This window comes from Oncorhynchus keta, unplaced genomic scaffold (genome assembly GCF_023373465.1).
Source record: "Oncorhynchus keta strain PuntledgeMale-10-30-2019 unplaced genomic scaffold, Oket_V2 Un_contig_18924_pilon_pilon, whole genome shotgun sequence".
NCBI classification, from domain to species: Eukaryota; Metazoa; Chordata; class Actinopteri; order Salmoniformes; family Salmonidae; genus Oncorhynchus; species Oncorhynchus keta.
The window spans coordinates 18,422-43,702 of NW_026281185.1; the positions used below are offsets into that span (position 1 = coordinate 18,422).

At 47.5% G+C, this 25,281-nt stretch overlaps 1 long non-coding RNA gene across 1 annotated transcript; it reads right to left on the bottom strand.

The window, feature by feature from the left end:
• Positions 1–1,483: 1,483 nt before the first annotated feature.
• LOC127920319 (uncharacterized) lies at positions 1,484–5,921 on the bottom strand. Its single transcript, XR_008105897.1, has 4 exons — positions 5,385–5,921; positions 4,354–4,392; positions 3,925–4,197; positions 1,484–1,616 (listed from the first exon to the last, which is right to left on the bottom strand). It is a non-coding gene; the product is annotated as an uncharacterized LOC127920319 (long non-coding RNA).
• Between the last annotated feature and the right edge of the window lie 19,360 nt (positions 5,922–25,281).

Below are 25,281 nucleotides of genomic sequence, written 5' to 3' on the forward strand. Positions count from 1 at the left end.
AACCACTAGGCTACCTGCTGGTTACTGACCCAACACTCTAACCACTAGGCGACCTGCTCTCTACTGGCCCAACACTCTAATCACTAGGCGACCTGCTCTCTACTGGCCCAACACTCTAACCACTAGGCTACCTGATTGTCACTGGCCCAACGCTCTAACCACTAGGCGACCTGCTGTCTACTGGCCCAACACTCTAACCACTAGGCTACCTGATTGTCACTGGCCCAACGCTCTAACCACTAGGCTACCTGCTGGTTACTGGCCCAACACTCTAACCACTAGGCTACCTGCTGGTTACTAGTCCAACACTCTAACCGCTAGACTACCTGCTGGTTACTGACCGAACGCTCTAACCACTAAGGCTACCTGCTGGTTACTAGTCCACCGCTCTAACCACTAGGCTACCTGCTGGTTACTGGACCAACGCTCTAACCACTAGGCTACCTGCTGGTTACTGGTCCAACACTCTAACCACTAGGCTACCTGCTGGTTACTGGCCCAACACTCTAACCACTAGGCTACCTGCTGGTTACTGGACCAACACTCTAACCACTAGGCTACCTGCTGGTTACTGGCCCAACACTCTAACCACTAAGGCTACCTGCTGGTTACTAGACCACCGCTCTAACCACTAGGCTACCTGCTGGTTACTGGCCCAACACTCTAACCACTAGGCTACCTGCTGGTTACTGGACCAACGCTCTAATCACTAGTATACCTGCTGGTTACTGGCCCAACACTCTAACCACTAGGCTTCCTGCTGGTTACTGGCCAAACACTCTAACCACTAGGCTACCTGCTGGTTGCTGGCCAAACACTCTAACCACTCGGCTACCTGCTGGTTACTGGCCAAACACTCTAACCACTAGGCTACCTGCTGGTTACTGGCCAAACACTCTAACCACTAGGCTACCTGCTGGTTACTGGCCAAACACTCTAACCACTAGGCCACCTGCTGGTTACTGGCCCAACACTCTAACCACAAGGCTACCTGCTGGTTACTGGCCAAACACTCTAACCACTAGGCTACCTGCTGGTTACTGACCCAACACTCTAACCACTAGGTGACCTGCTGGTTACTGGCCAAACACTCTAACCACTATGCTACCTGCTGGTTACTGACCCAACACTCTAACCACTAGGCGACCTGCTCTCTACTGGCCCAACACTCTAATCACTAGGCGACCTGCTCTCTACTGGCCCAACACTCTTACCACTAGGCTACCTGATTGTCACTGGCCCAACGCTCTAACCACTAGGCGACCTGCTGTCTACTGGCCCAACACTCTAACCACTAGGCTACCTGATTGTCACTGGCCCAACGCTCTAACCACTAGGCTACCTGCTGGTTACTGGCCCAACACTCTAACCACTAGGCTACCTGCTGGTTACTAGTCCAACACTCTAACCGCTAGACTACCTGCTGGTTACTGACCGAACGCTCTAACCACTAAGGCTACCTGCTGGTTACTAGTCCACCGCTCTAACCACTAGGCTACCTGCTGGTTACTGGACCAACGCTCTAACCACTAGGCTACCTGCTGGTTACTGGTCCAACACTCTAACCACTAGGCTACCTGCTGGTTACTGGCCCAACACTCTAACCACTAGGCTACCTGCTGGTTACTGGACCAACACTCTAACCACTAGGCTACCTGCTGGTTACTGGCCCAACACTCTAACCACTAAGGCTACCTGCTGGTTACTAGTCCACCGCTCTAACCACTAGGCTACCTGCTGGTTACTGGCCCAACACTCTAACCACTAGGCTACCTGCTGGTTACTGGACCAACGCTCTAATCACTAGTATACCTGCTGGTTACTAGTCCAACGCTCTAACCACTAGGCTACCTGCTGGTTACTTGACCAACGCTCTAACCACTAGGCTACCTGCTGGCTACTGGCCCAACGCTCTAACCACTAGGCTACCTGATTGTCACTGGCCCAACGCTCTAACCACTAGGCTACCTGCTGGTTACTGGTCCAACACTCTAACCACTAGGCTACCTGCTGGTTACTGGTCCAACACTCTAACCGCTAGACTACCTGCTGGTTACTAGTCCAACGCTCTGACCACTAGGCTACCTGCTGGTTACTGGCCCACACTCTAACCACTAGGCTACCTGCTGGTTACTGGTCCAACGCTCTAACCACTAGGCTACCTGCTGGTTACTAGTCCAACGCTCTAACCACTAGGCTACCTGCTGGTTACTGGCCCAACGCTCTAACCACTAGGCTACCTGCTGGTTACTGGCCCAACGCTCTAACCACTAGGCTACCTGCTGGTTACTGGCCCAACGCTCTAACCACTAGGCTACCTGCTGGTTACTGGCCCAACGCTCTAACCACTAGGCTACCTGCTGGTTACTAGTCCAACACTCTAACCACTAGGCTACCGGCTGGTTACTGGCCCAACACTCTAACCACTAGGCTACCTGCTGGTTACTAGTCCAATGCTCTGACCACTAGGCTACCTGCTGGTTACTGGCCCAACACTCTAACCACTAGGCTACCTGCTGGTTACTGGTCCAACGCTCTAACCACTAGGCTACCTGCTGGTTACTGGCCCAACGCTCTAACCACTAGGCTACCTGCTGGTTACTGGCCCAACGCTCTAACCACTAGGCTACCTGCTGGTTACTAGACCAACGCTCTAACCACTAGACTACCTGCTGGTTACTAGTCCAACGCTCTGACCACTAGGCTACCCTCTAACCACAAGGCTACCTGCTGGTTACTGGCCCAACACTCTAACCACTAGGCTACCTGCTGGTTACTGGCCCAACACTAACCGCTAGACTAACTGCTGGTTACTAGTCCAACGCTCTAACCACTAGGCTACCTGCTGGTTACTGGCCCAACACACTAACCACTAGGCTACCTGCTGGTTACTGGTCCAACACTCTAACCACTAGTATACCTCAAATCAAATCAAATTTATTTATATAGCCCTTCGTACATCAGCTGATATCTCAAAGTGCTGTACAGAAACCCAGCCTAAAACCCCAAACAGCAAACAATGCAGGTGTAAAAGCACGGTGGCTAGGAAAAACTCCCTAGAAAGGCCAAAACCTAGGAAGAAACCTAGAGAGGAACCGGGCTATGTGGGGTGGCCAGTCCTCTTCTGGCTGTGCCGGGTAGAGATTATAACAGAACATGACCAAGATGTTCAAATGTTCATAAATGACCAGCATGGTCGAATAATAATAAGGCAGAACAGTTGAAACTGGAGCAGCAGCACAGTCAGGTGGACTGGGGACAGCAAGGAGCCTTCATGTCAGGTAGTCCTGGGGCACGGTCCTAGGGCTCAGGTCAGTTGAAACTGGAGCAGGAGCATGGCCAGGTGGACTGGGGACAGCAAGGAGTCCTCATGTCAGGTAGTCCTGGGACATGGTCCTAGGGCTCAGGTCCTCCGAGAGAGAGAAAGAAAGAGAGAAGGAGAGAATTAGAGAACGCACACTTAGATTCACACAGGACACCGAATAGGACAGGAGAAGTACTCCAGATATAACAAACTGACCCTAGCCCCCGACACATAAACTACTGCAGCATAAATACTGGAGGCTGAGACAGGAGGGGTCAGGAGACACTGTGGCCCCATCAGAGGACACCCCGGACAGGGCCAAACAGGAAGGATATAACCCCACCCACCTGCTGGTTACTAGTCCAACGCTCTAACCACTAGGCTACCTGCTGGTTACTTGACCAACGCTCTAACCACTAGGCTACCTGCTGGCTACTGGCCCAACGCTCTAACCACTAGGCTACCTGATTGTCACTGGCCCAACGCTCTAACCACTAGGCTACCTGCTGGTTACTGGTCCAACACTCTAACCACTAGGCTACCTGCTGGTTACTGGTCCAACACTCTAACCGCTAGACTACCTGCTGGTTACTAGTCCAACGCTCTGACCACTAGGCTACCTGCTGGTTACTGGCCCAACACTCTAACCACTAGGCTACCTGCTGGTTACTGGTCCAACGCTCTAACCACTAGGCTACCTGCTGGTTACTAGTCCAACGCTCTAACCACTAGGCTACCTGCTGGTTACTGGCCCAACGCTCTAACCACTAGGCTACCTGCTGGTTACTGGCCCAACGCTCTAACCACTAGGCTACCTGCTGGTTACTGGCCCAACGCTCTAACCACTAGGCTACCTGCTGGTTACTGGCCCAACGCTCTAACCACTAGGCTACCTGCTGGTTACTAGTCCAACACTCTAACCACTAGGCTACCGGCTGGTTACTGGCCCAACACTCTAACCACTAGGCTACCTGCTGGTTACTAGTCCAATGCTCTGACCACTAGGCTACCTGCTGGTTACTGGCCCAACACTCTAACCACTAGGCTACCTGCTGGTTACTGGTCCAACGCTCTAACCACTAGGCTACCTGCTGGTTACTGGCCCAACGCTCTAACCACTAGGCTACCTGCTGGTTACTGGCCCAACGCTCTAACCACTAGGCTACCTGCTGGTTACTAGACCAACGCTCTAACCACTAGACTACCTGCTGGTTACTAGTCCAACGCTCTGACCACTAGGCTACCCTCTAACCACAAGGCTACCTGCTGGTTACTGGCCCAACACTCTAACCACTAGGCTACCTGCTGGTTACTGGCCCAACACTAACCGCTAGACTAACTGCTGGTTACTAGTCCAACGCTCTAACCACTAGGCTACCTGCTGGTTACTGGCCCAACACACTAACCACTAGGCTACCTGCTGGTTACTGGTCCAACACTCTAACCACTAGGCTACCTGCTGGTTAATGGCCCAACGCTCTAACTACTAGGCTACCTGCTGGTTACTGGTCCACCGCTCTAACCACTAGACTACCTGCTGGTTACTAGTCCAACGCTCTAACCACTAGACTACCTGCTGGTTACTGGTCCAACGCTCTAACCACTAGGCTACCTGCTGGTTAATGGCCCAACGCTCTAACTACTAGGCTATCTGCTGGTTACTGGTCCAACGCTCTAACCACTAGACTACATGCTGGTTACTAGTCCAACGCTCGAACCACTAGGCTACCTGCTGGTTACTAGTCCAACGCTCTAACCACTAGGCTACCTGCTAGTTACTGGCCCAACGCTCTAACTACTAGGCTACCTGCTGGTTACTGGTCCAACGCTCTAACCACTAGGCTACCTGCTGGTTAATGGCCCAACGCTCTAACCACTAGGCTACCTGCTGGTTACTGGCCCAACGCTCTAACCACTAGGCTACCTGCTGGTTAATGGCCCAACGCTCTAACCACTAGGCTACCTGCTGGTTACTGGCCCAACACTCTAACCACTAGGCTACCTGCTGGTTACTGGTCCAACGCTCTAACCACTAGGCTACCTGCTGGTTACTAGTCCAACGCTCTAACCACTAGGCTACCTGCTGGTTACTGGCCCAACGCTCTAACCACTAGGCTACCTGCTGGTTACTGGCCCAATGCTCTAACCACTAGGCTACCTGCTGGTTACTGGCCCAACGCTCTAACCACTAGGCTACCTGCTGGTTACTGGCCCAACACTCTAACCACTAGGCTACCTGCTGGTTACTAGTCCAACACTCTAACCACTAGGCTACCGGCTGGTTACTGGCCCAACACTCTAACCACTAGGCTACCTGCTGGTTACTAGTCCAACGCTCTGACCACTAGGCTACCTGCTGGTTACTGGCCCAACACTCTAACCACTAGGCTACCTGCTGGTTACTGGTCCAACGCTCTAACCACTAGGCTACCTGCTGGTTACTAGTCCAACGCTCTAACCACTAGGCTACCTGCTGGTTACTGGCCCAACGCTCTAACCACTAGGCTACCTGCTGGTTACTGGCCCAACGCTCTAACCACTAGGCTACCTGCTGGTAACTGGCCCAACGCTCTAACCACTAGGCTACCTGCTGGTTACTGGCCCAACGCTCTAACCACTAGGCTACCTGCTGGTTACTGGTCCAACACTCTAACCACTAGGCTACCGGCTGGTTACTGGCCCAACACTCTAACCACTAGGCTACCTGCTGGTTACTAGTCCAACGCTCTGACCACTAGGCTACCTGCTGGTTACTGGCCCAACACTCTAACCACTAGGCTACCTGCTGGTTACTGGTCCAACGCTCTAACCACTAGGCTACCTGCTGGTTACTAGTCCAACGCTCTAACCACTAGGCTACCTGCTGGTTACTGGCCCAACGCTCTAACCACTAGGCTACCTGCTGGTTACTGGCCCAACGCTCTAACCACTAGGCTACCTGCTGGTTACTGGCCCAACGCTCTAACCACTAGGCTACCTGCTGGTTACTGGCCCAACGCTCTAACCACTAGGCTACCTGCTGGTTACTAGTCCAACACTCTAACCACTAGGCTACCGGCTGGTTACTGGCCCAACACTCTAACCACTAGGCTACCTGCTGGTTACTGGACCAACGCTCTAACCACTAGACTACCTGCTGGTTACTGGCCCAATGCTCTAACCACTAGGCTACCTGCTGGTTACTAGACCAACGCTCTAACCACTAGACTACCTGCTGGTTACTAGTCCAACGCTCTGACCACTAGGCTACCCTCTAACCACAAGGCTACCTGCTGGTTACTGGCCCAACACTCTAACCACTAGGCTACCTGCTGGTTACTGGCCCAACACTCTAACCGCTAGACTACCTGCTGGTTACTAGTCCAACGCTCTAACCACTAGGCTACCTGCTGGTTACTGGCCCAACACACTAACCACTAGGCTACCTGCTGGTTACTGGTCCAACACTCTAACCACTAGGCTACCTGCTGGTTAATGGCCCAACGCTCTAACTACTAGGCTACCTGCTGGTTACTGGTCCACCGCTCTAACCACTAGACTACCTGCTGGTTACTAGTCCAACGCTCTAACCACTAGACTACCTGCTGGTTACTGGTCCAACGCTCTAACCACTAGGCTACCTGCTGGTTAATGGCCCAACGCTCTAACTACTAGGCTACCTGCTGGTTACTGGTCCAACGCTCTAACCACTAGACTACATGCTGGTTACTAGTCCAACGCACTAACCACTAGGCTACCTGCTGGTTACTAGTCCAACGCTCTAACCACTAGGCTACCTGCTAGTTACTGGCCCAACGCTCTAACTACTAGGCTACCTGCTGGTTACTGGTCCAACGCTCTAACCACTAGGCTACCTGCTGGTTAATGGCCCAACGCTCTAACCACTAGGCTACCTGCTGGTTACTGGCCCAACGCTCTAACCACTAGGCTACCTGCTGGTTAATGGCCCAACGCTCTAACCACTAGGCTACCCTGGTTACTAGTCCAACGCTCTAACCACTAGGCTACCTGCTGGCTTACTGGTTACTGGCCCAACGCTCTAACCACTAGGCTACCTGCTGGTTACTGGTCCAACGCTCTAACCACTAGGCTACCTGCTGGTTACTGGCCCAACACTCTAACCACTAGGCTACCTGCTGGTTACTGGTCCAACACTCTAACCACTAGGCTACCTGCCTGCCCAACGCTCTAACCACTAGGCTACCTGCTGGTTACTGGTCCAACGCTCTAACCACTAGGCTACCTGCTGGTTACTGGTCCAACACTCTAACCACTAGGCTACCTGCTGGTTACTGGCCCAACGCTCTAACCACTAGGCTACCTGCTGGTTACTGTTCCAACGCTCTAACCACTAGGCTACCTGCTGGTTACTGGCCCAACGCTCTAACCACAAACACTCTAACCACTAGGCTACCTGCTGGTTACTGGTCCAACGCTCTAACCACTAGGCTACCTGCTGGTTACTGGTCCAACGTAACCAACACTCTAACCACTAGGCTACCTGCTGGTTACTGGTCCAACACTCTAACCACTAGGCTACCTGTTACTGGGTCCAACACTCTAACCACTAGGCTACCTGCTGGTTACTGGTCCAACACTCTAACCACTAGGCTACCTGCTGGTTACTGGCCCAACGCTCTAACCACTACCTGCTGGCTACCCTCTAGGCTACCACTCCAACACTCTAACCACTAGGCTACCTGCTGGTTACTGCCCAACACTCTAACCCTAGGCTAACACTCTAACCACTAGGCTACCTGCTGGCTGGGTTACCTGCTGGTTCTGGCACCTACCTGCTGGTTACTGGTCCAACGCTCTAACCACTAGGCTACCTGCTGGTTACTGGTCCAACACTCTAACCACTAGGCTACCTGCTGGTTACTAGTCCAACGCTCTAACCACTAGGCTACGCTACCGCCCAGATTTAGGACAGACACTTTAGGACAGACACTTTAGGACAGACACTTTAGGACAGACACTTTAGGACAGACACTTTAGGACAGACACTTTAGGACAGACACTTTAGGACAGACACTTTAGGACAGACACTTTAGGACAGACACTGTGTTAAGGGATTAAACTGTGTTAAGGGATTACACTGTGTTAAGGGATTACACTGTGTTAAGGGATTAAACTGTGTTAAGGGATTAAACTGTGTTAAGGGATTACACTGTGTTAAGGGATTAAACTGTGTTAAGGGATTACACTGTGTTAAGGGATTAAACTGTGTTAAGGGATTACACTGTGCTAAGGGATTAAACTGTGTTAAGGGATTAAACTGTGTTAAGGGATTACACCGTGTTAAGGGATTAAACTGTGTTAAGGGATTAAACTGTGTTAACCTCTTTCTCCTACCTGGCACGCAGGCGTCCCATCTAGAGCTCTGGAAATACAAATGCGCTACGCTAAATACTAATAGTATTAGTTAAAACTCAAACGTTCATTAAAATACACATGCAGGGTATTGAATTAAAGCTACACTCGTTGTGAATCCAGGCAACAAGTCAGATTTTTAAAATAATTTTCGGCGAAAGCATGAGAAGCTATTATCTGATAGCATGTAACACCCCAAAAGACCCGCAGGGGACGTAAACAAAATAATTAGCATAGTCGTCGCTACACAAACCGCACAAATAAAATATAAAACATTCATTACCTTTGACCATCTTCTTTGTTGGCACTCCTAGATGTCCCATAATCACTATTGGGTCTTTTTTTTCGATTAAATCGGTCCATATATACCCTAGATATCGATCTATGAAGACTGTGTGATAAACGGAAAAAAATAGCGTTTTATAACGTAACGTCATTTTTTTTTTATTCAAAAAGTCGACGATAAACTTTCACAAAACACTTCGAAATACTTTTGTAATGCAACTTTAATTATTAGTACACGTTAATAAGCGATAAAATTAATCAGGAGGCGATGTCAATTCTATAGGTGTCCGTCTCGAAAACATGTCTGGAGAGAGCTCGACCAAAACATTCGGTCGGAGACCGGAGGGAAGGAGTTCCCCTGATTCGGTTAGACCAAGAATCAAAGCTGAATCAAATGACAAGACTCTAGACAACGTGTGGAAGCTGTAGGCACTGCAAACTCGGCCTCATTTAATTCGGTTCACTTTGAACAATTCCTGGAAGTAGCGCAAGGATATTTATTTCCATTTTCAGTGATCAGATTTTCCTGCGCTTTTCGATGAAACGCACGTTCTGTTATAGTCACAGCCGTGATTTAACCAGTTTTATAAACGTCTGAGTGTATTCCTGGCCTGAGTAGCAGGGCGCTGAAATGTTGCGCGATTTTTAACAGAATGTTCGAAAAAGTAGAGGGTCGATTCACAACGAGTGTAGCTTTCATTCAATATCCTGCATGTGTATTTTAATGAACGTTTGAGTTTTAACTAATACTATTAGCATTTAGCATAGCGCATTTGCATTTCCAGAGCTCTAGATGGGACGCCTGCGTGCCAGGTAGGAGCAAGAGGTTAAGGTCGTTGTTCTGTTGGTGTCTGGACTTTCGCCAAAGTCGTTCCCTCTCCTTGTTCGGGCGGCGTTTGGCGGTCGACGTCAACTGGCTTTCTAGCCATCGCCGATCCGTCTTCTAGCCATCGCCGATCCGTCTTCTAGCCATCACCGATCCGTCTTCTAGCCATCGCCGATCCACTTTTCCTTTTCCATTTGTTTTGTCTTTGTTTTACACACCTGGTTTCAATCCCCCAAATACTTGTTCATTAGGAGGTCGCAACATCCAGCAGGGCCCACTGTCCACCCCTCCTTCACCCGGTTACAATCCCCCAATTACTTGTTCATTATTTAGCCCCATGGTTCCCCCATGTTTTTCTTGTGGGCTAGTTTATTGTGTTGTATATATTTGAATTCTTGTGTAAAGTACGTTCGTTACTCATATCTGCTGTCCTGTGCCTGACTCTTCCACACCAGCTACAACACAGGCCGATTACAGAATCACTCAACCGAAGAATGGAGTCAGCAGGAGCAGACTCACTCCCTGTGGAGATAGAGAAGCGCGTCCAGCAGCACGCAACATCTGGGCCTTGGATTGGAATGGGACCTGCGATCTCCTCCAATCCAAGGCCCAGATGTTGCGTGCTGCAGAAGATCGTTGGGGGAGAGGAGGAGGTCGCAACATCCAGCAGGTCCCACTGTCCACCCCTCCTTCACCCGGTTCCAGCGGGATTCGGCTCGCACTCCCTCGGGAGTATGATGGGACGGCTGCCGGATGCCAGGGGTTCCTACTCCAGCTTGAGCTCTACCTGGCGACCATCCACCCGGCTCCTTCGGGACGTGAGAGCATGGCCGCCCTCGTCTCCTGACTCTCAGGCAAAGCCCTGGAGTGAGCCAACGCCGTATGACGTGAGGGAGACACGGCATTGGACCATTACGCAGAGTTAACCCGTCGCTTTCGGGCAGTTTTCGACAACCGCCTGAAGGTCGAGCGGCGGGTAAACGACTGTTCCACCTAAGGCAGGGGACGCGGAGGGGACGAGGAGCACGCAGGACATTGCATTGGACTTCCGGACCCTGGCAGCCCGCATGGGATGGACTGTCAGGGCCCTGATCGATCACTACCGGTGCAGTCTGCGCGAGGACGTCTGTTGGGATGGACCTGTCCATCCGGCTGGACAACCTGCTGACTGCCCGCGGACGTCCAGATCGGGGCCTGTCAGTTCCATCCCCCAGCACCTCCGCTCCGACACCCATGGAGCTGGGAGGTGCTGCACTTAGGGCGACCGGAGGAGGGGCCATTCCCTGCCATTCCCTGCACCATCAAATCAAATCAAATTGATTTATATAGCCCTTCGTACATCAGCTGATATCTCAAAGTGCTGTACAGAAACCCAGCCTAAAACCCCAAACAGCAAGCAATGCAGGTGTAGAAGCACGGTGGCTAGGAAAAACTCCCTAGAAAGGCCAAAACCTAGGAAGAAACCTAGAGAGGAACCAGGCTATGTGGGGTGGCCAGTCCTCTTCTGGCTGTGCCGGGTGGAGATTATAACAGAACATGGCCAAGATGTTCAAATGTTCATAAATGACCAGCATGGTCAAATAATAGTAAGGCAGAACAGTTGAAACTGGATCAGCAGCATGGCCAGGTGGACTGGGGACAGCAAGGAGTCATAATGTCAGGTAGTCCTGGGGCATGGTCCTAGGGCTCAGGTCCTCCGAGAGAGAGAAAGAAAGAAGGAGAGAATTAAAGAACGCACACTTAGATTCACACAGGACACCGAATAGGACAGGAGAAGTACTCCAGATATAACAAACTGACCCTAGCCCCCCGACACAAACTACTGCAGCATAAATACTGGAGGCTGAGACAGGAGGGGTCAGGAGACACTGTGGCCCCATCCGAGGACACCCCCGGACAGGGCCAAACAGGAAGGATATAACCCCACCCACTTTGCCAAAGCACAGCCCCCGCACCACTAGAGGGATATCTTCAACCACCAACTCACCATCCTGAGACAAGGCTGAGTATAGCCCACAAAGATCTCCGCCACGGCACAACCCAAGGGGGGGGCGCCAACCCAGACAGGATGACCACAACAGTGAATCAACCCACTCAGGTGACGCACCCCCTGCAGGGACGGCATGAGAGCCCCAGTAAGCCAGTGACTCAGCCCCAGTAACAGGGTTAGTGGCTGAGAATCCCAGTGGAAAGAGGGGAACCGGCCAAGCAAGGGCTGTCTCTGCCTGTGGCTACAGAGGGCACACTGCTGGTCGGTGCTGGGGGGGGTTCCTCAGGGAGTCGAGTCAGAAGGCAGGGCACACCCCAGGTGAGTTGGCACCAGGCTCACCCAGAGCCCCCTGTTGCTCACATGTTTTTGTTTATACATTTCCTGAGTTTTCCCCGCATAAGGCATTCCCCGCATTCCCAGCATAAGGCGCTAGTAGATTCAGGCGCAGCTGGGAAGTTTATTGACCGTTCGTTTGCCCATAGTTTAGGGATCCCATTTGTTCCTGTGGCTATGCCCTTCCCTGTGCATGCCCTAGACAGTCGACCATTAGGGTCCGTGCTGATTAGGGAGGCCACCGCTTCACTCGGCATGGTTACACAGTCACAATCAGTCTCTTCCTTATTGATTCTCCTGCGTTTCCCGTGGTGCTGGGCCTACCCTGGTTGGCCTGTCATGACCCCACTATTTCCTGGCAACAGGGGGCTCTCAAGAGGTGGTCACGAGACTACTCAGGGAGGTGTGTGGGGGTTTCCATTGGTGAGACTACTGTGTCCTTGGTACGCAGGGTGCTTGGTCGACTGTTGGAGCATGAACTGTACGTCAAGGCTGAGAAATGTCTGTTCTTCCAACAGTCTGTCTCCTATCGCAATTCCACGTCAGGGGTGGAGATGGAGAGTGACCACATTTCAGCCATGCGTAATTGGTCGACTCCCACCATGGTAAAGGAAGTGCAGTGGTTTCTATGGTTTGCCAACTACTACCGGAGGTTTATCTGGGGTTTTGGTCAGGTAGCAGCTCCCATTACCTCAATGCTGAAGGGGCGACTGGTGCAACTGCAGTGGCTTTTGGTCACCTGACTGCTCTGTTTAACTGTGCTGGCCCATCAAGATCCCTCTTTGGCGTTCATAGTGGAGGTGGACGCGTCCGAGGCTGGGATAGGAGCTGTGTTCTCTCAGCTCTCGGGCACACCACCAAAGCTCCTCCCCTGTGCTTTCTTTTCGAAGAAGCTCAGCCTGGCGGAGCGAAACTATGATGTCGGGGACCAGGGGCTGTTGGCTATTGTCAAGGCTCTGAAGGCATTGGCTTGAGGGGGCTAATCACCCTTTTTCTCATCTGGACTGACCACCGCGCGACCGTTTAATCTATTGGGCCCACACGTCACCTCCTCTGGTCATCCAGGCATCGGTCGGACGGTGCGTTGCCTTAGTGGGAAGTACTGGTGGTCCACCTTGGCCAAGGACGTGAGGGTTTATGTTTCTCCTGCTTGGTGTGCACCCAGTGCAAGGCTCCCCAGGCACCTGCTCAGAGGGAAGTTACAACCTTACCCGTAATGCAACGGCCGTGGTCGCACCTGTCGGTGGACTTCCTGACGGATCTTCCTCCATCACAGGGCAACACCACGATCCTGGTCGTTGTGGGTCGGTTTTCTAAGTCCTGCCGTCTCCTCCTTTTCCCGGTCTCCTCACGGCCCTACAGACTGCGGAAGCCCTGTTCACTCACGTCTTCCTGCACTACGGGTGCCTGAGGAACTGGATCCCAGTTCACCTCCAGGGTCTAGAGAGCGTTCACGGAACGTCTGGGGTTCTCGGTCAGCCTCCCACTCAGGTTTTCTCCCCCGAGAGTAACGGGAAGGTGGAGAGAGTTACCAGGATGTGGGAAGGTTTCTGTGGTCATATTGCCAGGACCAGGCCCGGGGAGTGGGCTGCGTTCATCCCCTGGGCAGAGATGGCCCAAACTCACCCCGCCACTCACTTCTCTCCCTTCCAATGCACACTGGGGTATCAGCCGGTTCTGGCACTTTGGCATCAGAGCCAGATCGAAGCTCCTGCAGTGGACGACTGGCTCGTAGGAGACCTGAGATGCAATGGGCTGTGAGGCGGTATAAGCGAGCGCCAACCGTCACCGACCCGAAACCTGCCCCTCTGCCTGCCCTGCCGGAAGCTGGGTCCACGGTTTCCAATCAAAGTCTTGAGGAGACTGAACAAGGTGTGCTACAGGTTACAGCTTCCCCCAGATTACTGTATTAATCCTCGTTCCATGTGTCTCTCCTCAGGCCGGTGGGGGCCCCAGCGTATGCAGTCCGATCCATCCTGGACTCGCGCCGTCAGGTGAGGGCCTCCAGTACCTCGGGAGTGGGAGGGGTACAGAGAGATGCTGGGTACCGGTGAAGGATGTCCTGGACCCGTTGCTTTTGTTCCACCGCCTCCATCAGGATCGTTTTGCACACTCTTGGCATTCTCTCAACCAGCTTCATGAGGGATTCACCTGGAATGCATTTCAATAAACAGGTGTGCTTCATTAAAAGTTCATATGTGGAATGTCTCTCCTTCTTAATGCGTTTGAGCCAATCAGTTGTGTTGTGACAAGGTAGGGGGAGTATACAGAAGACAGTCCATATTATGGCAAGAACAGCTCAAATAAGCAAAGAGAAAAGACAGTCCATCATTACTTTAAGACATGAAGGTCAGTCAATACGGAAAATGTCAAGAAGTGCAGTTACAAAAACCATCAAGCGCTCTGATGAAACTGGCTCTAATGAGGACCGCCACAGGACAGGAAGACCCAGGGTTACCTCTGCTGCAGAGGATAAGTTCATTAGAGTTAACTGGCTCTAATGAGGACCGCCACAGGAAAGGAAGACCCAGAGTTACCTCTGCTGCAGAGGATAAGTTCATTAGAGTTACCAGCCTCAGAAATTGCAGCCCAAATAAATGCTTCACAGAGTTCAAGTAACAGACACATCTCAATATCAACTGTTCAGAGGAGACTGTGAATCAGGCCTTCATGGTTGAACTGCTGCAAAGAAACCACTACTAAAGGACACCAATAAGAAGAGACTTGCTTGGGCCAAGAAACATGAGCAATGGACATTAGACAGGTGGAAATCTGTCCTTTGGTCTGGTGAGTCCAAAGTGACGATTTTTTGGTTCCCACCTCCATGCCCTTTTGAGACGCAGAGTAGGTGAACGGATGATCTCTGCATGTGTAGTTCCCACCGTGAAGCATGGAGGAGGTGGTGTGGGGTGCTTTGCTGGTGACACTGTCAGTGATTTATTTATAATTGAAGGCACACTTAACCAGCGTGGCCACCATAGCATTCTGCAGCGATACGCCATCCTACCTGGTTTTACCTTAGTGAGACTATCATTTGTTTTTCAACAGGACAATGACCCAACACATCTCCAGGCTGTGTAAGGGCTATTTGACCAAGAAGGAGAGTGATGGAGTGCTGCAACAGATGACCTGGCCTCCACCCAACTGAGATGGTTTAGAGTCAAGGAATAGCAGGTAGGAGAAAGAGGTTAACACAGTTTAATCCCTTAACACGGTTTAATCCCTTAACACAGTTTAATCCCTTAACACAGTTTAATCCCTTAACACAGTTTAATCCCTTAACACAGTTTAATCTCTTAACACAGTTTAATCCCTTAACACAGTTTAATCCCTTAAACCCACAGCCAAGACAAAGCATTGGCTTCAGGACAAATCTCTGAATGTCCTTGAGTGGCCCAGTCAAAAAAAATCTAAAAACCTGTTTTTGCTTTATCATTATGGGCTACTGTGTGTAGATTGATGATGGGGAAAAAAACTATTTAATCCATTTGAGAATAAGGCTGTAACATAACAAAATGTGGAAAAAGTCAAGAGGTCTGAATACTTTCAAAATGCCACTTAGAAATGTCCAATTTTTTTGGTCCATTAAAATAACATCAAATTGATCAGAAATACAGTGTAGACATTGTTAATGTTGTAAATGACTATTGAAACTGAAGCGGCACATTTGTTATGGAATATCTACATAGGAGTACAGAGGCCCATTATCAGCAACCATCACTCCTGTGTTCCAATGGCACGGTGTGTTAGTTAGTTTATCATTTTAAAAGGCGAATTGATCATTAAACAACCCTTTTGCAATTATGTTAGCACAGCTGAAAACTGTTGTCCTAATTAAAGAAGCAATAAAACTGGCCTTCTTTAGACTAGTTGAGTATCTGGAGCATCAGCATTTTGTGGGTTCGATTACAGGCTCAAAATGGCCAGAAACAAAGACCTTTCTTCTGAAAGGCAGAGTTGCAAAGAAAAAACCATATCTCAGACTGGCCAATAAGAAGAAAAGATTAAGATGGGCAAAAGAACACAGACACTGGACAGAGGAACTCTGCGTAGAAGGCCAGCATCCCGGAGTCGCCTCTTCACTGTTGACTTTGAGCCTGGTGTTTGCGTGAACTATTTAATGAAGCTGCCAGTTGAGAACTTGTGAGATGTCCGTTTCTCAAACTAGACACTCTAATGTACTTGTCCTCTTGCTCAGTTGTGCACCGGGGCCTCCCACTCCTCTTTCTATTCTGGTTAGAGCCAGTTTACGCTGTTCTGTGAATGGAGTAGCGCACAGCGTTGTACGATATATTTTCAGTTTCTTGGCAATTCCTCGCAAGGAATAGCCTTCATTTCTCAGAACAAGAATAGACTGACGAGTTTCAGAAGAAAGGGCTTTGTTTCTGGCTGTTTTGAGCCTGTAATCAGAACCCACAATGTATATATATTTTACACGTATTTAAACTTCATTGGGGGCAGCACTTTCACTTTTGGATTATTTAGTCAGCCACCAATTGTGCAAGTTCTCCCACTTAAAAAGATGAGAGGCCTGTAATTTTTCATCATAGGTACACTTCAACTATGAAAGACAAAATGAGAAAAAAAATCAGAAAATCACATTGTAGGATTTTTATGAATTTATTTGCAAATTATGGTGGAACAGATACAAGGTATAGGCACAAGTCCCTACAAGTCCTTACCCCATGGCAAGGCACTACAATTCCCTACCCCATGGCAAGGCACTACAATTCCCTACCCCATGGCAAGGCACTGGGGTCCCTACCCCATGGCAAGGCACTACAAGTCCCTACCCCATGGCAAGGCACTACAAGTCCTTACCCCATGGCAAGGCACTACAAGTCCCTACCCCATGGCAAGGCACTACAAGTCCTTACCCCATGGCAAGGCACTACAAGTCCTTACCCCATGGCAAGGCACTACAAGTCCTTACCCCATGGCAAGGCACTACAAGTCCCTACCCCATGGCAAGGCACTACAAGTCCTTACCCCATGGCAAGGCACTACAAGTCCTTACCCCATGGCAAGGCACTACAAGTCCTTACCCCATGGCAAGGCACTACAAGTCCTTACCCCATGGCAAGGCACTACAAGTCCTTACCCATGGCAAGGCACTACAAGTCCTTACCCCATGTAAGGGAATACCCCCCTGTATTGGACAAAAATGAATGGCATGTCATTGGCATCGGACAAACCATATACACATTGGCCAATACCACCCAATTCGGCGTTGATTCATCCAAAGTGTATTGCAAATGCCATATGGTAATTGCCAGTTGTAACACTTTAAAATTCAACAGGGGGCAAATGCGCTCCACCGGGTTTTTCATATTGATATGTAACCCAAATTAATGTCCAAAAGTAAAATTTTGAAAAATGAACTTTTTTCAAAAACTTATCACCCCTTAAAAAAGTGCTTTCTGGACCGTTTTTCGAAATTCTTTCGATTTTTGTCAATTACACATGTGTAAGAACTGTATGAATATACTTTTGTCCAATTTTATTATCATAATTTTTTAATTTTTTTATATGCGCATAAGGAATATGTTTTGTCCAATTCCAATATGATTTCATAGGAAGTCAAAGTCAAAAGTCAAAAATGTCAAAATTTTGTAAAAACTTCACACACCCATAAAAAGTGCTTTCTGGACCGTTTTTCGAAATTCTTTCGATTTTTGTCAATTACACATGTGTAAGAACTGTATGAATATACTTTTGTCCAATTTTATTATCATAATTTTTTTTTTTTTTTTACATGCGCATAAGGAATATGTTTTGTCCAATTCCAATATGATTTCATAGGAAGTCAAAGTCAAAAGTCAAAAATGTCAAAATTTTGTAAAAACTTCACACACCCTTAAAAAGTGCTTTCTGGACCGTTTTTTGAAATTCTTTCAATTTTTTTGTCAATTACACATGTGTAAGAACTGTATGAATATACTTTTGTCCAATTTTATTATCATATTTTTTTATATATTTTTTTAAATTGTGCATAAGGATTTTTTTGTGGGCCAAATGACGTAAGAAATTTGACATGCTCAAAATCCTGCAGAAATGCAAAATTGACTGGCCTGATGAACTCGGGATGGCCGGGCAGTGATAGTTGTTCCTTTCCATCACTCGTTGTGTTGACTTCATCATGTCCATTTTGTGATGTTTTTCACTATATAATCATTTGCAAGTGCACGTGCATTTGCAATATGTTTCAATGTGCATTTACCATATGAAATTTGACCTTGCTCAAAAATGCAAAATTGACTGGTCTGATGAACACAGGATGGCCGAGCAGTGATAGTTGTACATTTCCATCACTGTTGTGTTGATTTCATCATCTCCGTTAGGTGATGTTTTTTTTACACTATAGAATCATATTGCAAATGCACGTGCATTGTTGTGCAACTGGTAACCCAAAATAAAATATGGTTGTAAATGCATTTACAGTCATTCTGATATTAATGCTCGCTATGGGAACACAGGATGGCCGGGCAGTGATAGTTGTACATTTCCATCACTCGTTGTGTTGATTTCATCATGTCCATTAGGTGATGTTTTTACACTATAGAATCATATTGCAAGTGCGCGCATTTGCAATATGTTTCAATGTGCATTTACCATATGAAATTTGACATGCTCAAAAATGCAAAATTGACTGGTCTGATGGACACAGGATGGCCGAGCAGTGATAGTTGTACATTTCCATCACTCGTTGTGTTGATTTCATCATGTCCATTAGGTGATGTTTTTTTCACTATAGAATCATATTGCAAGTGCGCGCATTTGCAATATGTTTCAATGTGCATTTACCATATGAAATTTGACATGCTCAAAAATGCAAAATTGACTGGTCTGATGAACACAGGATGGCTGAGCAGTGATAGTTGTACATTTCCATCACCTGTTGTGTTGATTTCATCATGTCCATTTGTTTATGTTTTCTCACTTTTGCAAAGTCACTGTGCATTTGCAATATGGTTCAATGGGCAGGTACCATATGAATTTGTCATGCTATAAAAATCCTGCAGGAATGTGAAATTGACTGGTCTGATGAACACAGGATGGCCGAGCAGTGATAGTTGTACATTTCCATCACTTGTTGTGTTGATTTCATCATGTCCATTAGGTGATGTTTTTTCACTATAGAATCATATTGCAAATGCACGTGCATTGTTGTGCAACTGGTAACCCAAAAATTAAAATATGGTTGTAAATGCATTTACCGGGACTCCTATTATCACAGGATGGCCCGCAGTGATAGTTGTACATTTCCATCACTCGTTGGTTGCATTTCCTCATGTGCATTATGGACTGTTTTATTCTGATGGATATCATGTGCAACTGGTGATTTGCAATATGTAACCCAAAAATGAAAATATGGTTGTGAATGCATTTACCGGTCATTCTGATATTAATGCCCGCTATGGGAACACAGGATGGCCGAGCAGTGATAGTTGTACATTTCCATCACTCGTTGTGTTGATTTCATCATGTCCATTAGGTGATGTTTTTACACTATAGAATCATATTGCAAGTGCGCGCGCATTTGCAATATGTTTCAATGTGCATTTACCATATGAAATTTGACATGCTCAAAAATGCAAAATTGACTGGTCTGATGGACACAGGATGGCCGAGCAGTGATAGTTGTACATTTCCATCACTCGTTGTGTTGATTTCATCATGTCCATTAGGTGATGTTTTTACACTATAGAATCATATTGCAAGTGCGCGCGCATTTGCAATATGTTTCAATGTGCATTTACCATATGAAATTTGACATGCTCAAAAATGCAAAATTGACTGGTCTGATGGACACAGGATGGCCGAGCAGTGATAGTTGTACATTTCCATCACTCGTTGTGTTGATTTCATCATGTCCATTAGGTGATGTTTTTACACTATAGAATCATATTGCAAGTGCGCGCGCATTTGCAATATGTTTCAATGTGCATTTAAAATATGAAATTTGAAATGCTCAAAAATGCAAAATTGACTGGTCTGATGGAACACAGGATGGCCGAGCAGTGATAGTTGTACATTTCCATCACTCGTTGTGTTGATTTCATCATGTCCATTAGGTGATGTTTTTACACTATAGAATCATATTGCAAGTGCGCGCATTTGCAATATGTTTCAATGTGCATTTACCATATGAAATTTGACATGCTCAAAAATGCAAAATTGACTGGTCTGATGGACACAGGATGGCCGAGCAGTGATAGTTGTACATTTCCATCACTCGTTGTGTTGATTTCATCATGTCCATTAGGTGATGTTTTTACACTATAGAATCATATTGCAAGTGCGCGCATTTGCAATATGTTTCAATGTGCATTTACCATATGAAATTTGACATGCTCAAAAATGCAAAATTGACTGGTCTGATGAACACAGGATGGCTGAGCAGTGATAGTTGTACATTTCCATCACTCGTTGTGTTGATTTCATCATGTCCATTTGTTTATGTTTTCTCACTTTTGCAAAGTCACTGTGCATTTGCAATATGGTTCAATGGGCAGGTACCATCACGAATTTGTCATGCTATAAAAATCCTGCAGGAATGTGAAATTGACTGGCCCGATGAACTCGGGATAGCTGGGCAGTGATTCTGGTTCATCTCCATGGCTCGTTAGGGTTGATTTCAGAATGTCACTTTTGGTGATGGTCCCTCTCCGTTTAAACATATTGCTAATGTACAAAAGTCAACTAGCAAGTCAGTGTCCATCAGTCAATTAGATGTCATTTTGACACCAAACTGATACCAATTGACACCAAACCCACTTTTTCCAACTCATTTAGAAGCCAACTATCATATATGTCAGAGCAGGCCCATAATTCACAGCGCCTTTAGTTTAAAACATAATAAAAACGTAAAACACATAGTTACGTTCTAGCTGCGGGTCCAGGTCAGACATTATGTGAAGGCCTATGTGAGGCGACCCCGAATCCCGAGTTTCGGCTCGATAGGTCCTTCGGTGCCCGAGTAAAACCCTAATTGGTGCTGAAAATCCACTTTTTCCATGCCTTGCTATGGGGTCCTTGAATGAGCTATCGGACCGAAACGTTGGGGTCCGTCTCTATGGGCCGAGCCGGTTCCAATGCACCTAGTCTTGTGTCTCTGAGACTTTTCTAAATGTCGCCATTTTCGTAATGGTCAAAATGAATTGAAATCATTGCAAATGTACGAGGCTATTTCTCGGTCCGAGAACCTTCTAGAGCCACCTAACTCACCACGCACTATCGACCCGAGGTCTAGAACAGGTTTCTAAAGTTTCGGAACTCTAGGTCTGACGGTTCTTTTAGCTCGAACAAAGCTAACTATTGGAGGCACTGTCTGTCTCTACAACCCCCAATACGTCCCTCCTTCCAAGTTGTGTGTCTGTGTGATTTAGTTTTCCTTTGAAATTTTATGGGAAAAATGACTGATTTACAGTTCATGGGGGTTGCCTAATCACACATATGAAGTTTTGGACAGATCTGACTTTTTAACCCCTCGAAACAGCCCCTGAGACACCAATTAAGGCACTTCCGGTTGGCACAGGAAGCTATAAGTCAACACATATCCTCACTGGGCTATGCTTTTACAGAATCCTGTGTTTTAAGTCCTTACGTTAAGAATTGACTGATTTACACAGGGTTGAATGCACTATGTCTATCAAACTGCAGGCAGGTAATGGAAAAACACTTTTTAGGGTGATTTTAACCACTTCCGGTTGGTCCAGGAAGCCTAGAATCAACACAGGTAGACCTCATACTGGCCTGATGGACTGTTATCAAAGACAGGTTCATACGGCATTCATAACCCATATAGACTTCAGGTTGAATTTAGGGGTGCAGGCAATGTATTCCTATGGGGAGAGAAGTCAATGCAAACTATTTGAAGTAAACACCTTCTTTAACTATTAAGGGTTAATGCCACACGGTCAAGGTTAGGCTTGCACGGATCGGAAGGACCTTAGGAACGTACCTGAGGTCGAATTGTGCTTCTCACCCTAACGGTTCTCTCACTGTCACCCAAAAGCAAATGACGTTGTGGGGCAGGCTTCATTTTGGGCCTACTTTTCTAATGGTCGCTGCGCTCAGACCGAGCGAGCTACGGTCAAGCGGGATATCTCGTTGAACTCGGCACGGCCTAGAGATTATGTTTATGCCATTGCCTGCTCTCTGTGTCTTTGAGAACCGCACTTTTTCACTCCAGCCTTGCTGTGTGTGCGTGTGAGAGCTTTTCTTTGACATCTGTTGGGAGAAATGACTGATTTACAGTTCATGAGGGTTACCTAGTCACACATATGAAGTTTTGAAAAGATCTGACCTTTTTAACCCTTGGAAACTGCCACTGTGACATCATTAAAGGCACTTCCGGTTGGCACAGGAAGCTATAAGTAAACCCATGTCTTGATTGACATAGAAACTTACAGAATCCTGAGTTTTAAGTCCTTACGTTAAGAATTGACTGATTTACACAGGGTTGAATGCACTATGTCTATCAAACTGCAGGCAGGTAATGGAAAAACACTTTTAGGGTGATTTTAACCACTTCCGGTTGGTCCAGGAAGCCTAGAATCAACACAGGTAGACCTCATACTGGCCTGATGGACTGTTATCAAAGACAGGTTCATACGGCATTCATAACCCATATAGACTTCAGGTTGAATTTAGGGGTGCAGGCAATGTATTCCTATGGGGAGAGAAATCAATGCAAACTATTTGAAGTAAACACCTTCTTTTAACTATTAAGGGTTAATGCCACACGGTCAAGGTTAGGCTTGCACGGATCGGAAGGACCTTAGGAACGTACCTGAGGTCGAATTGTGCTTCTCACCTAACGGTTCTCTCACTGTCACCCAAAAGCAAATGACGTTGTGGGGCAGGCTTCATTTGGGCCTACTTTTCTAATGGTCGCTGCGCTCAGACCGGCGAGCTACGGTCAACGGGATATCTCGTTGAACTCGGCACGGCCTAGACATTATGTTTATGCCATTGCCTGCTCTCTGTGTCTTTAAGAACCACACTTTTCCTCCATCCTTGCTGTGTGCGTGTGAGAGCTTTTCTTTGACATCTGCTGGGAGAAATGACTGATTTACAGTTTAGGAGGGTTACCTGGTCACACATATGAAGTTTGGAGAGATGTGACTTTTCTAACCCTTCAAAACAGACAGTGTGACCCAATTAAAAGGCACTTCCGGTTGGCACAGGAAGCTATAAGTAAACACATGTCTTGATTGGCTATAGCCACTTACAGAATCCTGAGTTTTAAGTCTTTAAGTTAAAATTGACTGATCTACACAGGGTTGAATGCACTATGTCTATCAAACTGCATGCAGTGTATGGATCAACACTGATAAGGTGATTTCAACCACTTCCGGTTGCTTCAGGAAGCTTATAATTGGCACAGGTAGACCTCATAGTGGCCTGATGGACTGTCATAGAAGACAGGTTCATAAGTCATTCATAACCCACATAGGCTTCAGGTTGAATTTAGGGTGCAGGCAATGTATTCCTATGGGGAGAGAAGTCAATGCAAACTCTTTGAAGTAAACACCTTATTTTAACTATTAAGGGTTAATGCCACATGGTCAAGGTTAGGCTTGCACGGATCGGGAGGACCTCAGGAACGTACCTGAGGTCGGTGTGCTTCTCACCCTAACGGTTCTCTCACTGTCACCCAAAAGCAAATGACATTGAGGGCCAGGCTTCCTTTTGCGCCTTCTTTTTTCAAGGTCGCTGCACTCAGAGCGAGCTACGGTCAAGCGGGGCGTCTCGTTGAACTCTGCACAGCCTGGAGACTATGGTGATGCCATTTTTGTGTTGATTTCAGAATGCCATTTTGGTGATGGTCCCTCTCCGTTTAAACATATTGCTAATGTACAAAAGTCAACTAGCAAGTCAGTGTCCACCAGTCAATTAGATGTCATTCTGACACCAAACTGATACCAATTGACACCAAACCCACTTTTTCCAACTCATTTAGAAGCCAACTATCACATATGTCAGAGCAGGCCCATAATTCACAGCGCCATTAGTTTAAAACATAATAAAAACGTAAAACACATAGTTACGTTCTAGCTGCGGGTCCAGGTCAGACATTATGTGAAGGCCTATGTGAGGCGACCCCGAATCCCGAGTTTCGGCTCGATAGGTCCTTCGGTGCCCGAGTAAAACCCTAATTGGTGCTGAAAATCCACTTTTTCCATGCCTTGCTATGGGGTCCTTGAATGAGCTATCGGACCGAAACGTTGGGGTCCGTCTCTATGGGCCGAGCCGGTTCCAATGCACCTAGTCTTGTGTCTCTGAGACTTTTCTAAATGTCGCCATTTTCGTAATGGTCAAAATGAATTGAAATCATTGCAAATGTACGAGGCTATTTCTCGGTCCGAGAACCTTCTAGAGCCACCTAACTCACGCACTATCGACCCGAGGTCTAGAACAGGTTTCTAAAGTTTCGGAACTCTAGGTCTGACGGTTCTTTTAGCTCGAACAAAGCTAACTATTGGAGGCACTGTCTGTCTCTACAACCCCCATACGTCCCTCCTTCCAAGTTGTGTGTCTGTGTGATTTAGTTTTCCTTTGAAATTTTATGGGAAAATGACTGATTTACAGTTCATGGGGGTTGCCTAATCACACATATGAAGTTTTGGACAGATCTGACTTTTTTAACCCCTCGAAACAGCCCCTGAGACACCAATTAAGGCACTTCCGGTTGTCACAGGAAGCTATAAGTCAACACATATCCTCACTGGGCTATGCTTTTACAGAATCCTGAGTTTTAAGTCCTTACGTTAAGAATTGACTGATTTTTACACAGGTTGAATGCACTATGTCTATCAAACTGCAGGCAGGTAATGGAAAACACTTTTAGGGTGATTTTAACCACTTCCGGTTGGTCCAGGAAGCTTAGAATCAACACAGGTAGACCTCATACTGGCCTGATGGACTGTTACCAAAGACAGGTTCATACGGCATTCATAACCCATATAGACTTCAGGTTGAATTTAGGGGTAAAGGCAATGTATTCCTATGGGAGAGAAATCAATGCAAACTTTTTGAAGTAAACACCATCTTTTAACTATTAAGGGTTAATGCCACACTGTCAACGTTAGGCTTGCACGGATCGGAAGGACCTTAGGAACATACCTGAGGTCGAATTGTGCTTCTCACCTAACGGTTCTCTCA